Genomic DNA, 12,826 nt, shown 5'->3' on the forward strand with positions numbered 1-12,826 from the left:
GATCCTCTCATGCAAATGACATCAGCAGGGTGGGGGAGGATTTTGAAAATGTACCTTTTTGCTTTGGAAAAGCAACACTAATTGATTGTACTTGTGACTACATTAATAGTTATTGCTGTTCAAAGGTAATATGTGATTTGTATTTAATAATTAATCTCCTTGACACAAGCATATTGCTTAATGAAACATAGCTGTTTCAGGTAATTTATTATTAATAATTTCTGACAGGAAAATCTATTTTATTATTTGATCTTTTTTCAATTAAGTTTTTTAGTTTTAATGATTTTGGGCTCATAATTATAACACCTGGGAAGCTGTGTTACTGTCGCATCATTTATTTTTATATCATTGCAGTATTATCTTAATAATTATCCCTTATTTATGATGACCACTAATTTTTAACTTTCTCCTGATATATGGCAATATTAAACTAGTTTGTATTGTTTGATTAATTGCAATTTTAAAATTTGTACAAAGAAAGCAGCCTATATAATTTGTGGCATGTTGTATTTTTTCTTGACACTTTTGCTCTCTGATAACATCTGGAAGAAAAGCTGAAGTCTCCAGCATTTCCATGAGATAATTTCTCTAAGTTGTTTTGATAATTAAGTAAAAAACAGTTGCATTAGACAATATGATTACTTTAACTGTAATAATATAGCACAAATTAAATATCCAGAAACTATAGAATGAGTGATAATTTGTGCTGAATTATTATTTATACTAATGCAGGAATATTATATTATCGGACATGAGAGAAATGATTACATAAATAAATAATACAAATCAGTGATGTTATAATCTTGCCCCCTCCCATAGCAATAGTAACTGGGAAGGTCACCATCAACAGTTGATCCAATCAAGACAAAAGCCTATAAACAAAAGACCCATCAGAGGAATACAGCAAAACAAAGATCAGTTATTTACCTAAAAATATGGGAATGGGTGTTTACCAGGATAGAACTGTTTCCCTGCTGTGTCGTGCATCACTCCTAACAATAGCCTACAACTAAGGGTCAAGACCTTCTAATAAAGATAAATAATCATCTGAAGTTTCTAGAAATGATACAACTAGCAAACGATAACCCCACCTGCAAAAAAATCTATGACAAGAACTGTTCTAGGCTAATTGTACCTCTTCTCCATCTCAAGAACTTGATAAAACCGGTATTACCTTTTTCTGATGATTCGCACACACACAGAAATCTTCACAGAGAAAACACAACTAAATTTCTGCAATCAGTAAGTTCAGACTAAAAATCAACTTATTATTATAAAGAAAACTTTGCTGTTGCTTTCCATATTTCCCCTAAAAGATTTGAAAGAGAAATTGTAGGTATTTGAATCAATTGTGACACAGAAAATTGTCACAATGATTGTTGCAGCAATGCACACCTAACCTATCATCTTTTAAAAATAAAATATTGATTTTATAAAAAGACTTCCTTTTAGATTGACCTGCTATCATCTTGGGGTTACAGACATGTATTGCATCAAATTTTAACAATTGCTAACTGATGCAAGGAATTATAGTTACCTTTTGCTTCTTGCCTCAGCTTTGATTCATCATTGATCCCATTTGTGGCCATAGATCTCAATTCTCTGTATTTACCTTTCCTTAGATAGTTTAAGATTTTAGCCCTCTGGTGTTATGTATTTGTTCTAGCTTTGTATCTTGATTGCTGGGTCTGTTTGTCCTGTGTTGGGACCTATTATATTGGCCCTCTTCTCCTGTCTGTATCTGGTGTACTCTTGACTAGTATGTCATTTGTGGGCACCCTCTCATTCCCTGTTTGTTTTAGTAGCCAGTTCTTCCATACTGGGTGCCATACTGTTCCTGAGTACACCTCCTGTGAAATCCTGCTGGCCATCAGAAATGGAATATGCAAACCAATCGGGAGGTGGCCACTTAGGCAGAAGACTTGTCGAGTCAGTCCTATCCTGGACAGCCTGTTGCTGACCTGTTTGAATATAACCAGCTATTTCACCTTGTTCAGAGGCTGCCACTTAGCAGGATAACTATTTATCCAGATAACTATTCATCTGGCTTTGTTATCCAGCAAGTGGAGGGTGGGATGGGGTTTTTCCGTGAAGGAGATACTTATCCAGTTAACTTAGCTGGATAAATAGCAATATTTAGACTTATCCAGCTAATTAACTTCTGTGCGACCTCAACGGAGAGTGTCAGTTTATGAACAAAGAAAAGGATGTCATCATTGCTAGGGGTGTGCATTCGTTTCCAACGTATTGGTAATCCGCAACGTATAGGGCCATATTCTTTGTATTTGTGGGGAAGCGAAATGTATTGCGATTCCCCACGAATACAACAAATCTTCGCCGAATTATTCGGCTGTCTAAAGCAGCGAATTTAAACAAACCCCCCACCCTCCTGACCCCCCCAAGACTTAGCAAAACTCCCTGGTGGTCCAGCGGGGGTGCCATTGGTTGGCCCCTGTCACATGGTAGGAGCAATGGATGGCCGGCGCCATCTTGTGCTCCTACCATTTTGGCCTGCGCCATTTTCAATATTGGCAGCTGACGGCCCGAGTGCAGGAGGTCACTTCCAGACCCCCGCTGGACCACTAGGAACTTTTGGCAAGTCTTGGGGGAACCCTCCTGTCACATGATAGGAGCACAAGATGGCGCCGGCCATCCATTGCTCCTACCATGTGACAGGGGCTGACCAATGGCCCCTGTGACATAGTAAGGTCAAAGGGGCCGACCAATGGCCCCTGTGACATAGTAAGGTCAAAGGCTATTGGTGCCATTTTGAATACCGGCAGTCGAGGGCATGAGTGCAGGAGATGGCTCCTGGACCCCTCGCTGGACCACCAGGGAGTTTTGGTAAGTCTTGGAGGGGTCAGGAGGGTGGGGTGTTGTAGTTAATTCAATTTTAGCCGGGAAACGAATAAGAATGAACGCATGAACGTATCGGGGGCCCCCCTTGCCGAATGCAATGTATCTGCCCCCTGACAAATACGAATACCGAATGCAACATATGGCGTCCCTCTGCACATCCCTAATCATTGCTGCTTTGAGGCCTGGACTCCGGGCCTGGGCCTGACCCTTTGCTGAGGCCAAGGCATCAGGATCCAGTTTCTGGGTTGAGGACAAGGTATCGAAACCCAGCCTTTGGGTTGGGAGCTATTGTCGGGCATGAGTCTGAACCAAGGCCCCGGCATTGTGACCTGGCCTCCAGGTGTCAGGGCCTTGGCATTAGGCCTCGGTCTGGGTTGAGACCCCGGAATAGAGACCTGAGGTAGGCCACAATGTCGAGCCTAGGTCTGGAACCTGGCTTTGGGTCTGGATCAAGGCTCTGGTGTTAGTACCCAGCCTGGCAGCTTCTTTGAATACCCAAAGGATCAGGAAAGTGAAATTTATCAGGTGGGCACAAATCTTGGCCAACGCCCTGGTGTTGGCCTGGACCTAGGCTGAGACCCCGATATTGCGCTGAGGCCTAGACTGTGGCCCCTGATTTGGGCCTCAGGCTAAGCTCTAGGTGAGGCCTCAGCTTTGGGCCTAAGCCAAGACCTAGGCCAAGGTGCTGGCAATGTGCTTGGGCATAGACCACGGCCTCTGGTTTGTGTCTTAGCCTATGCCCTGGGCAAAGCCCTGGCCTCAGGCTTAAGCCTATGCCCGATGCATTCTTTTCAAACAAATGCAACAAATAAGGTTTGTTTCATTTGGGGGGCCCTAAATTTGTTTTGGGGCCCCCAAATGAAATGAATTGCCCTTATTCATGTAAAATGAATGTAAATTCCTAATATTCAGTGGTGAGGCCACACTACTGAATAGCCTGGCTAAGTCATTTTTTTTATTTGATATTTTTTAACTGCCCACTCCAAGGATTTGTTACAGTTTACTGTATTAAAACAAGCATATAAATAAATAACATAAAGCTAACATAACAATAAATTACAGACGTTTATCCAGCTAAATTGCCTAGTTGGTTAACTTTTGAATATGGACCTTCTTATATGCTAGGGCTTTATTTCAATTACCCCTCTGGTTATTTGTCTTCAACCTACAGGGGTAATTTTCAATGACACTTGTACATATAAAACCTACAGACTTTAGCTTATGGAAGCTGTTTGAAAATTAACCTCATTATGTACATTCTGGAAAACATTTTCAAAGCACAATGCAGGAGTTGTGCATGTAAAATTAGCAGATATGCAATTTTATAAAGCTCAAGAGTATGCACATACTTGCAGTATCATGCTTAAATGTGAACAGAGAGAAAAGAGGTAGTTTAGGGCTATTCCGGGACACAGTTTGGAAATATGTGCACAAGTTGCTATTTTGTAAGCAGTATACAAATATATCACTGAACTTGTCTGTACACTTTTACACCTGCCAACTGACTCGCATAATTGAAATGATGCTTGTCTTTCATCTCTAGTTTTTGGAAATGAGTTCAGGATAAACTGGTGAAGGTCTGAGTGAACAGATGGTGGTATCAGCGAACTGGTGATTCCAAGCACATGTGCAAGTATTTTCAGAAATGGAGCATGCGTGTACGTTATAAAATAATTGCCTCGGTGTTTAATTCTGGGTTATTATGTGTGCATTGTTGTAATTATTATGCACGTAAAATATATGTGCATAATTTTATAAAATAGTTAAGAATGTAGTTGTATTCTAGAGTTGTGAATCGTGTGATCGATCTTCTTAACGATCGATTTTGGCTGGGGGGGGAGGGAATCGGATTGTCGCGGTTTTGTTTTTTTAAATATTGTGTAAATCGGGGGAGGGCGGGAAAACCGGCACACTAAAACAACCCTAAAACCCACCCTGACCCTTTAAAATAAATCCCCCACCCTCCCGAACCCCCCCAGGTATTGCAAAATGCAGGTATTGCAAAATGGCGCCGGCCATATGGCCATATTGCCGTATTGCAAAATGGCGCCGGCCGTATGGCCGGCGCCATTTTTCATTACGGCAACACGATTCGAGTGCAGGAGGTCGTTTCCGGACCCCCGCTGGACTTTTGGCAAGTCTTGTGAGGATCAGGAGGCCCCCCCCAAGCTGGCCAAAAGTCCCTGGGGGTCCAGCGGGAGTCCGGGAGCGATCTCCTACGCTCTTGACGTCGGGGGACAGGAACCAAAATGGCGCTGGCGCTACCTTTGCCCTGTCATATGACAGGGCAAAGGTAGCGCCGGTGCCATTTCTATCAACGCACCCGTGGCCCGAGAGTGGAAGATCACACCGGGACCCCCCCACTGGACCCCAGGTAATTTAAGATATTTTGGGGGGGTTCGGGAGGGTGGGGGACTTATTTTAAAGGGTCGGGGTGGGTTTTAGGGTTGTTTTAGTGTGCCAGTTTTCCCGCCCTCCCCTTTCCCCTCCCCCTTCCCCCGATTTACGATTTTTGACGATAAATCGGGGGAATTCCTATTATATATCGCCTCTAACGATTTTTGACGATTTAAAATATATCGGACGATATTTTAAATCGTCAAAAAACTATTCACATTCCTAATGTATTCTTGCATTACAGATAGATGCCTGTACTAAAACAATCACGTAGAATTCCAGGACATAAATACATGTTATTTAATAAGTGTGTGGCTGCCACCATACATTTACAAAATACTACTACACATTTTCTCTGGCCCATTTACTTGTATAAATAGGGCCTGATTTTAAAGTTGGGATTTACACATGAAAATGCACTTTAAGTGGACTTTTGAAAATTGGTACAGTATATCCCTTTGAGTTCTCCATAGGATTTACTCGCAAAAGTGCACTTTACGCAGGTAAATGGCTTTTGAACATTGCTATAATAGTAGTTATATTTACACATTTAAATCCTTTTGAAAATTACCCCTATAATGCACAGTGGACAGCTTTTAAAGTTGGGCTTTCTAGTAGTAAATCATTAAGATGACATATTCAATTGTAGTTGTCTTATCTGGTAGTGTATCATGCTATGCTGTGGGAAAATAATGGAAACTGGATTCAGAGTCTTAGTCCATTCACTAGGACTCTGAATTACTTAACTGCTGCGTAAATGTGTTGGAGCTATACCAAAACTGTACAATAGCAAACAATTGCAATTCTGGGGCTCTCAAAATAGTCTTTTGGCACAACTTATAATAGGAATGACAATGGAAGGTGAAAGAGTCCAGGCTTAGTTTGGCATATTACACAATGAAAAAAAAAAGTAAAAACTAATACTGATTAATTACACACGTGATTATCCTCACTCTTGAGAATAAATAGCACAATTTAAACAATCTTACAAATAAACTGAAGAGAACACATAGTCCAGTGGGATACTGTTTCCTGCATGCAGGGTAAAAATGTCAAGTTCAATAAATGTCAGTCTTTTGAATTACATTGGTACGCATTACAATAAATGATACAATTTAGTATAATGACAACTAAAAATAATATTTTAACACACCACTGAAAGAAGCAAATTATCTGTTTTAAAATTCACATATGTTTTCTTCCTTCATCATTTACACTTCTGCACTCCAAACAGCCACTTGTGTATGAATATACTTGAAAAAGGGTCCCCAAACGTTTGGGACGCATGGACCCCTTTTCAACTGTCAAACATGTGTAGACCCCAACATGTATCTCTTTCATTTTTTACAAGCATTTAAATGCCATAGAGAAAACTGATTACTCTAGAATTATGAGAAATATATAAAATTTAATACTAAATGAAGAAAATGGTTTCTCATATAAACAGCACTCTCCCTCCTGCTCTCCCCTCATGGACCATATAAAAGTTAGTCCCCACCATTGCCATGGCCCTTTCCCAAATGCCTTTCTTCCTGCCCTGTTTCCTTCTACACACTGCCCCTTGATGAGTGCTCTCCCTTCCTGTTGTCATCCCCCCCCTGCAGCTGCTTCTCAGATTTTGTACTTCTTGCTTTCATTCCATGACCCCTTCCTGATTGCTTACTCTCCTGCCATCTCCTCTTCTGTCCTGCTTGTTCCCACCTATGGCTCCTTTCCTAATTCCTTCCTTCTGTCCTCTCCCTCCGTTGGACTCTTTCTTGTCCTCTCCATTAAGGCCCCTTCCTGAGTCCTTTCTCTCTTGCCCTTCCTCCATAGTCTCTTTCTGAGTGTTGCATCTTCTATGGCCCCCTACCCAAGTACCTTCGCTCTTCCCATGGCAATTTCTTGAATGCCTTGCCTCCTGTCCTCTTCTTGTTGTGGCCCCTTCCTTGGTCCTCTTTCTCCATCCCTCTCTTCAAGGCCCTATCTAAAATTGATTCGGTTTTATTGCCTGCCTTTTTGAATAATAAATGTGCCCAAGATGGAGAACAACATATTAGAAAGGTAACATGGAGTCTGAGACCTGCGGGTGTAGCAGTTTAACAGATATAGTCTGAAGGAGACTTCAGTAAAGACTAAACTTGATATCCGTCAATGACAGGACTGAACTAGGTAAATATATGTAGAAAAGTACTAAAGTTAAAATAAGCCAACAACAAGACTAAGATAAGAAAACAGCACATCTCACTAAATTCAACAGAGGACTAATTAGATAACTATACAAATATCTCAGCACAGCAATAGGTTACAGCAGCATGCTCAAAGCACTCATATAAAAACAAACATTTTAGAAAAACAATAAGATGTAGTAGAAATATAAAGCTCCCAGGGGAATCCTGACTGAACTTGAAGCCCATGGCCTGCCTTGTTTCACGGCAAGATAGAGAGAGAGGTAGGACAGGGAGAATAGTGCTGATGTCATTTCACCATATCAAAGTACCTCATAAAATCTTTGTAGCAGCAACATCCCACCACTAGTGTGCTAAAGCCACATACCCCTTCTCTTTGATTTTTCTCCTGATTGATATGGGCAGGAAAAGAAAGGGGAAGATTTGTTCCCCCCTCCCCCAATGACTTTGACTCCGGTGAGAAGTCTAATGGACTCCCATTTAATTCCTCTTAATCATGTGTCTAATATATCTGGTGATTCTATGGGCACTTTGCTGAGTCCTGAAGATCGTCCACCATCTACAATGCTCCCATACCCACCGATAGAGCTGGGTGAGAGGTGCTCACAGTTTGGTTTGGTGATCTACAAGAAATGGGTTGGGGACCTCACCAAATGGATCTCCAACTGTATCTGTCCCTCAGCAGGCTTCTCCTCAAGGATCTCCTTCAGTTTCCTGTTCCTGTTCCTATTCTGTTAGGAGGGTCCAACAAAGGGTAAATATACCACGACAGGTTCTACTTACTCAATCTCATTTTTTGCTAAATCCCTCTGAAAATACCTCAGAGCCATCAGAAATCTCCTTAAGAGATATTTGAAGCCAGATGTCACACATGGAGTTATTACCAGCTCAGCCAAATATACAACTATCTCAATTTTCATCAGCAGCATCTTTGAAAATTGCTGAATTGGATCAAAGGATAAAGAACATTCAGTCATCTATTTTATCTAGTGATTCTTTTATTTCTGATTTCCAGGCTAGTATAATGGCAGTAATCAAAGACAATTTGTCTTCATTATAAGCTTGAGCTAATAGAGAATAGGTCTAGGTCTATAAACCTTTGACTTTTTAATTTTCCTAAAATTTGATGGCTCTCTGGATTAGAATTATTTAAAAGATATATCTTAGAAATATTGCAATTTTCTGAAGATAAAGGGACTGATGTAATAAGACCAGTGCTGAAATCAATGCAGATTTTTCTCCATGGATTTTTTTGGCATGTAAGGAATGTAAGGCTATGTATTGGCCAACCCATGGAAACTTTGTTTTACATTGGGTCGTTTTTTTTTTTCTCTGACATTTTCGCCAAAAAAACAAAACAAAACACCCAACCCTTAGAATTTAGTTATTTACAACTCCCCCATCCTCTGGACCACCCCCCCCCCCAAAAAAAAAAACTTGCCTAAAATCCATGGTGATCCAGCGGGGGTCCCGGGAGCGATCTCCCGCTCTTGGACCATCGGCAGCCATTAAACAAAATGGCAACGGTGGGCCCTTTGCCCTTACCATGTGACAGGGGCTACCATGCCATTGGTTGGCCCCTGTCACATGGAAGGAGCAATGGATGGCCCACGCCATTTTCTAAGAAAATTGCCAAGGAAAAAAAAATGACCCAATAGAAAACGAAGTTTTCCACGGGTTGGCCGACATGTAACCCGACCCGAGATGCAAAAACGAAGCACATCTCTAGTTCAGAAGTTGATGTGAAGGTGGGAAGAGCAATATCTGACCACTTCATTATCAGACTCCAACTGCCGGCGAGAATGTGAAATGCAGATCTGCAATTCTGTTTCATTGAGAAGTTGCCTTCTCTCTACCCGTTGTATCCTCCACTTTGCTGACCTGCAAAAGCATTAAAAAACCAGTCTCCATACTGGTGCTTTCACTTACCTCGTGCCCTGACCCAGGAGCTAATAGCCTGTACTAATCCAATCTCCCTGCAAGCACAGCTTCCTGCATTGCCCATGAATAGATATTCACCTCCTTTACATGCCATTAGCATGCACTCACACAGAAAAACCACAGGTTTGTAAGCGCGCTTGTATGCACTTTTTTGCCGCTCATAAAACCCTTATTACATACCCTTATAGGGATTTGCATTGGAAAAAAACACGTACAAATGCATGTTATGGGGTAGATTTTAAAAGGTGCATGCAGGAGTAGATTTGTTCGCCCAACTTCACGTGAACAAATCTACTCCTGATTTTATAACATGCGCGTGCTGTTATAAAATACAGGGTCAGCGCACGCAAGGCTGCACAAAATCGGCAGCCTGTGCGCCGAGCTGTGCAGCCATCCTCCGTTCCCTCCGAGGCCGCTCCGAAATTGGAGCGGCCTCGGAGAGAACTTTCCTTCTGCGCCCCCCCCCCCACCTTCCCGTCCCTTCCCCTATCTAACCCACCCCCCAGCCCTAACTAATTACCCCCCTACCGTTATTTTACAAGTTACGCCTGCACGAGGCAGGTGTAACTTGTGCGCACCACCGGCCTCCGGCGCACCATGTTCCGGTCCGGGGGCTGGTCCGGAGGCTGAAGCCACGCCCCCAGAATGCCCCTGGACCGGACCCATGCCCGCGGCCCCGCCCCCGGAACGCCCTCCGATGACACGCAGGCCGCGACAAGCCCCTGACATGCCCTCGACACTCCCCCCAGGAAAGCCCCAGGACTTACATGCATCCCAAGGCTTGCGTGCGCCATCGAGCCTATGCAAGATAGGCTCGGTGCAAGCAAGGGGTGGAAGGGGTAGCTTTTTGGGGGTTATACGCGTATCTTATGCGCGTAACCCTTTGAAAATCTTCCCCATAAAGCGCACAAACTTGAGGCAGCTTCAGCGCACCTTATTACATTGGTCAATTGTGTTTTTTATTTTTAATTGTTATGATACCTCAGAGATTTAAACAGTTCCTAATACTGCCGAGGTTTCCTTTAATATATTAGATCCTATAAATAGCTCTGATCGGTCTCGGTTTCTGCAAAACTCTCAGGATTTGAATACTACTAGAGGGACATATTATTTCCCTTGTTTTGGAGTCAGATAAGGAAACTGTCTTTCAGCAATACTTCAAATTTAAAAACACTCCTTACTATGGGCAAAAGATTTAGATCTTCCCTAATGTATCCAAGGAACTCTGGAGAGAAGGAAGATGTTTCTCCAATGTAAACCTCATGTTGTACAGGTTGGTGCTACCTTCCTCCTGAAATTCTCTTGCAAGTGGTATAGCAAAAGAATAAATTTTTCTTTGCTGATCCTTCCCACCAGTGGACACCTTTTTACTGGATAAGGTACAGGAGAGTCAAGATCAAATAGGTTAGGTGGTACCACTTGGGCTTATTTTCAGAGATAGTTTCACTGTGCTTTTGTATATCTTTTGTGATTATTTCTTTAATATTCCATAAATTTCTTTTTTAGTTATTAATGTGGACATGTTACTGTTATGTTATAATAATTGTTTAATGTTGAATTCATTGCAGCTTAATTTTCATTGCCTGAATATATTTTTTTAATATCTTTATTACTTTTATACAAACCTTATCACAAACATGAATATATCCATGAAAAAATAAGTGTCTGAATACCCTGATACAGGCAGCAGAAAAAAAACCCTCCCTGCCAGTCGTCCCCCCCCCCCCCTCTCCCCCAATCAAATCCCCGGAGCAGGAACACCAATAGAGCGGAAATATCATAAATCAAGAAGTATTAACAGCAAGATTTTCTGTACTGGCGATTGATCTCCTACCATCCTGAGAAGTAGAATCTAATGCAGAAGTAAATCTAACTCTTATAGAAGAGGACAAGGATACAATATAGGCACCTGATATTTTAGGAAAAACTGCTTTTTTCAGACTTGGCGAGTTATACCACATTTTGAAGTCCAGCATCAGAAGCTCCAGATTTCTGAGTGACAAAAATTGAAAATAGGGGCTTCCTGAGAGATCCATTTTAACAATATACCTCAATTAACAATACAAAAGCCCTTCATCAAATATAGAGTTTCCCAATAACTACAAGTTATCTCCCAAGATACAGATAGCTGCCTGAGCAGAGATCTCAACTTCCAATTTCTCAGCCAGGAAAACCCCATTCTCATCCCAAAATACCTTGATAAGTGGACAATCCCACAACCCATGAGATAGCATGGTTTTGACCTCTGAGTACTTCATGTACCCCGGAGAAACTATCAACTTAATTTGGTGTGCCCTATGAGGGAAGATTTGCAACCTATATATTACTCTCAGGTTGTTCCCTTAATAGCACTGAAGAGATACTTCTATAAAACAGATCCAGACATGTAGATATACCACTATCCTCTAGATTTGAACCTAGATCTGCATTCCATACAGATGCAGCAGCTGAGAGTGAATTGTATATAGAAATTGAATGGAGATATTGATATAAATTAGATAATGAGTGTTTCTTCCCCTTAAGGATTTGGAGTAGTCTCTGAAAAGGATCTGAAGATTGTCACCCTTTTAATCCTCAGCTGCCTTAAAATAAAACTAGCAAGTTGGAGATATGGTAAGAAATCTTGTACCTAGAACTTAACGTGCTCCTGATAATATTAGAAGAAGAACATCTGATTATTTGAATACTCAATAAAATCATTGAATGTCCCCTGACCTATTCATATCCCTTGCTGATGGAACCAGGCCTGGGTCTAGGCATTGGGACCCAACCTCTGGCTGGGCCCTGGCATCAGGACTGGGCCTAATTATGGGCCTATACCAAGTTCTTGGTGATAGGACCCAGCCTCAGGTCTAGGCCTAGACTCAGACCTCAGTGATGGAACCCAACTTTATAGTAGGGCCTGGTGTTGGGCCTGCACCTGGGATTCAGGAGTGGGGCCTGGCCTTCCACTGAGCCCTAGTATCAGGTCTAGGTCTAGGCCTATTTTTGCTTTTACAGTGAAATCAATGGGGTTTATGGATTTCCCCTCATTGCTTTAATGTAAAATGAAAAAAAAAAAAATGAGACTAACAAAAATTATTTTTTCCTTTGAGATGAACTTGATGAATGACTGTCATTTACAAAACAAATCAATGAACCAAAACAAAATTTTGACTATGCACACCCCTATCGACCATATTACTCCCTCGGTGCTGCTTTATTTTTCCTCACTGTCCGGCCAGCAGGACAGCCGAATCATATGTAGGAATAGCCAGGAAATCTCTTTAGGGTTATTTATTCCTATTATACAAAGTTTTTTACATGGATTTGTATTCTTTCAGTTTTAATGTTTTAATGTAAAGCAATATGCTGAATTAATGTTTGAATGTAAACCGAGGTGATGTTTCTTACGGGCCCCGGTATATAAAAAATCCGTAAATAATAATAATAAAATAAATAAATCACCCTGCTTGCTGCCA

Source organism: Rhinatrema bivittatum, chromosome 1, assembly GCF_901001135.1.
Source record: "Rhinatrema bivittatum chromosome 1, aRhiBiv1.1, whole genome shotgun sequence".
NCBI classification, from domain to species: domain Eukaryota; kingdom Metazoa; phylum Chordata; class Amphibia; order Gymnophiona; family Rhinatrematidae; genus Rhinatrema; species Rhinatrema bivittatum.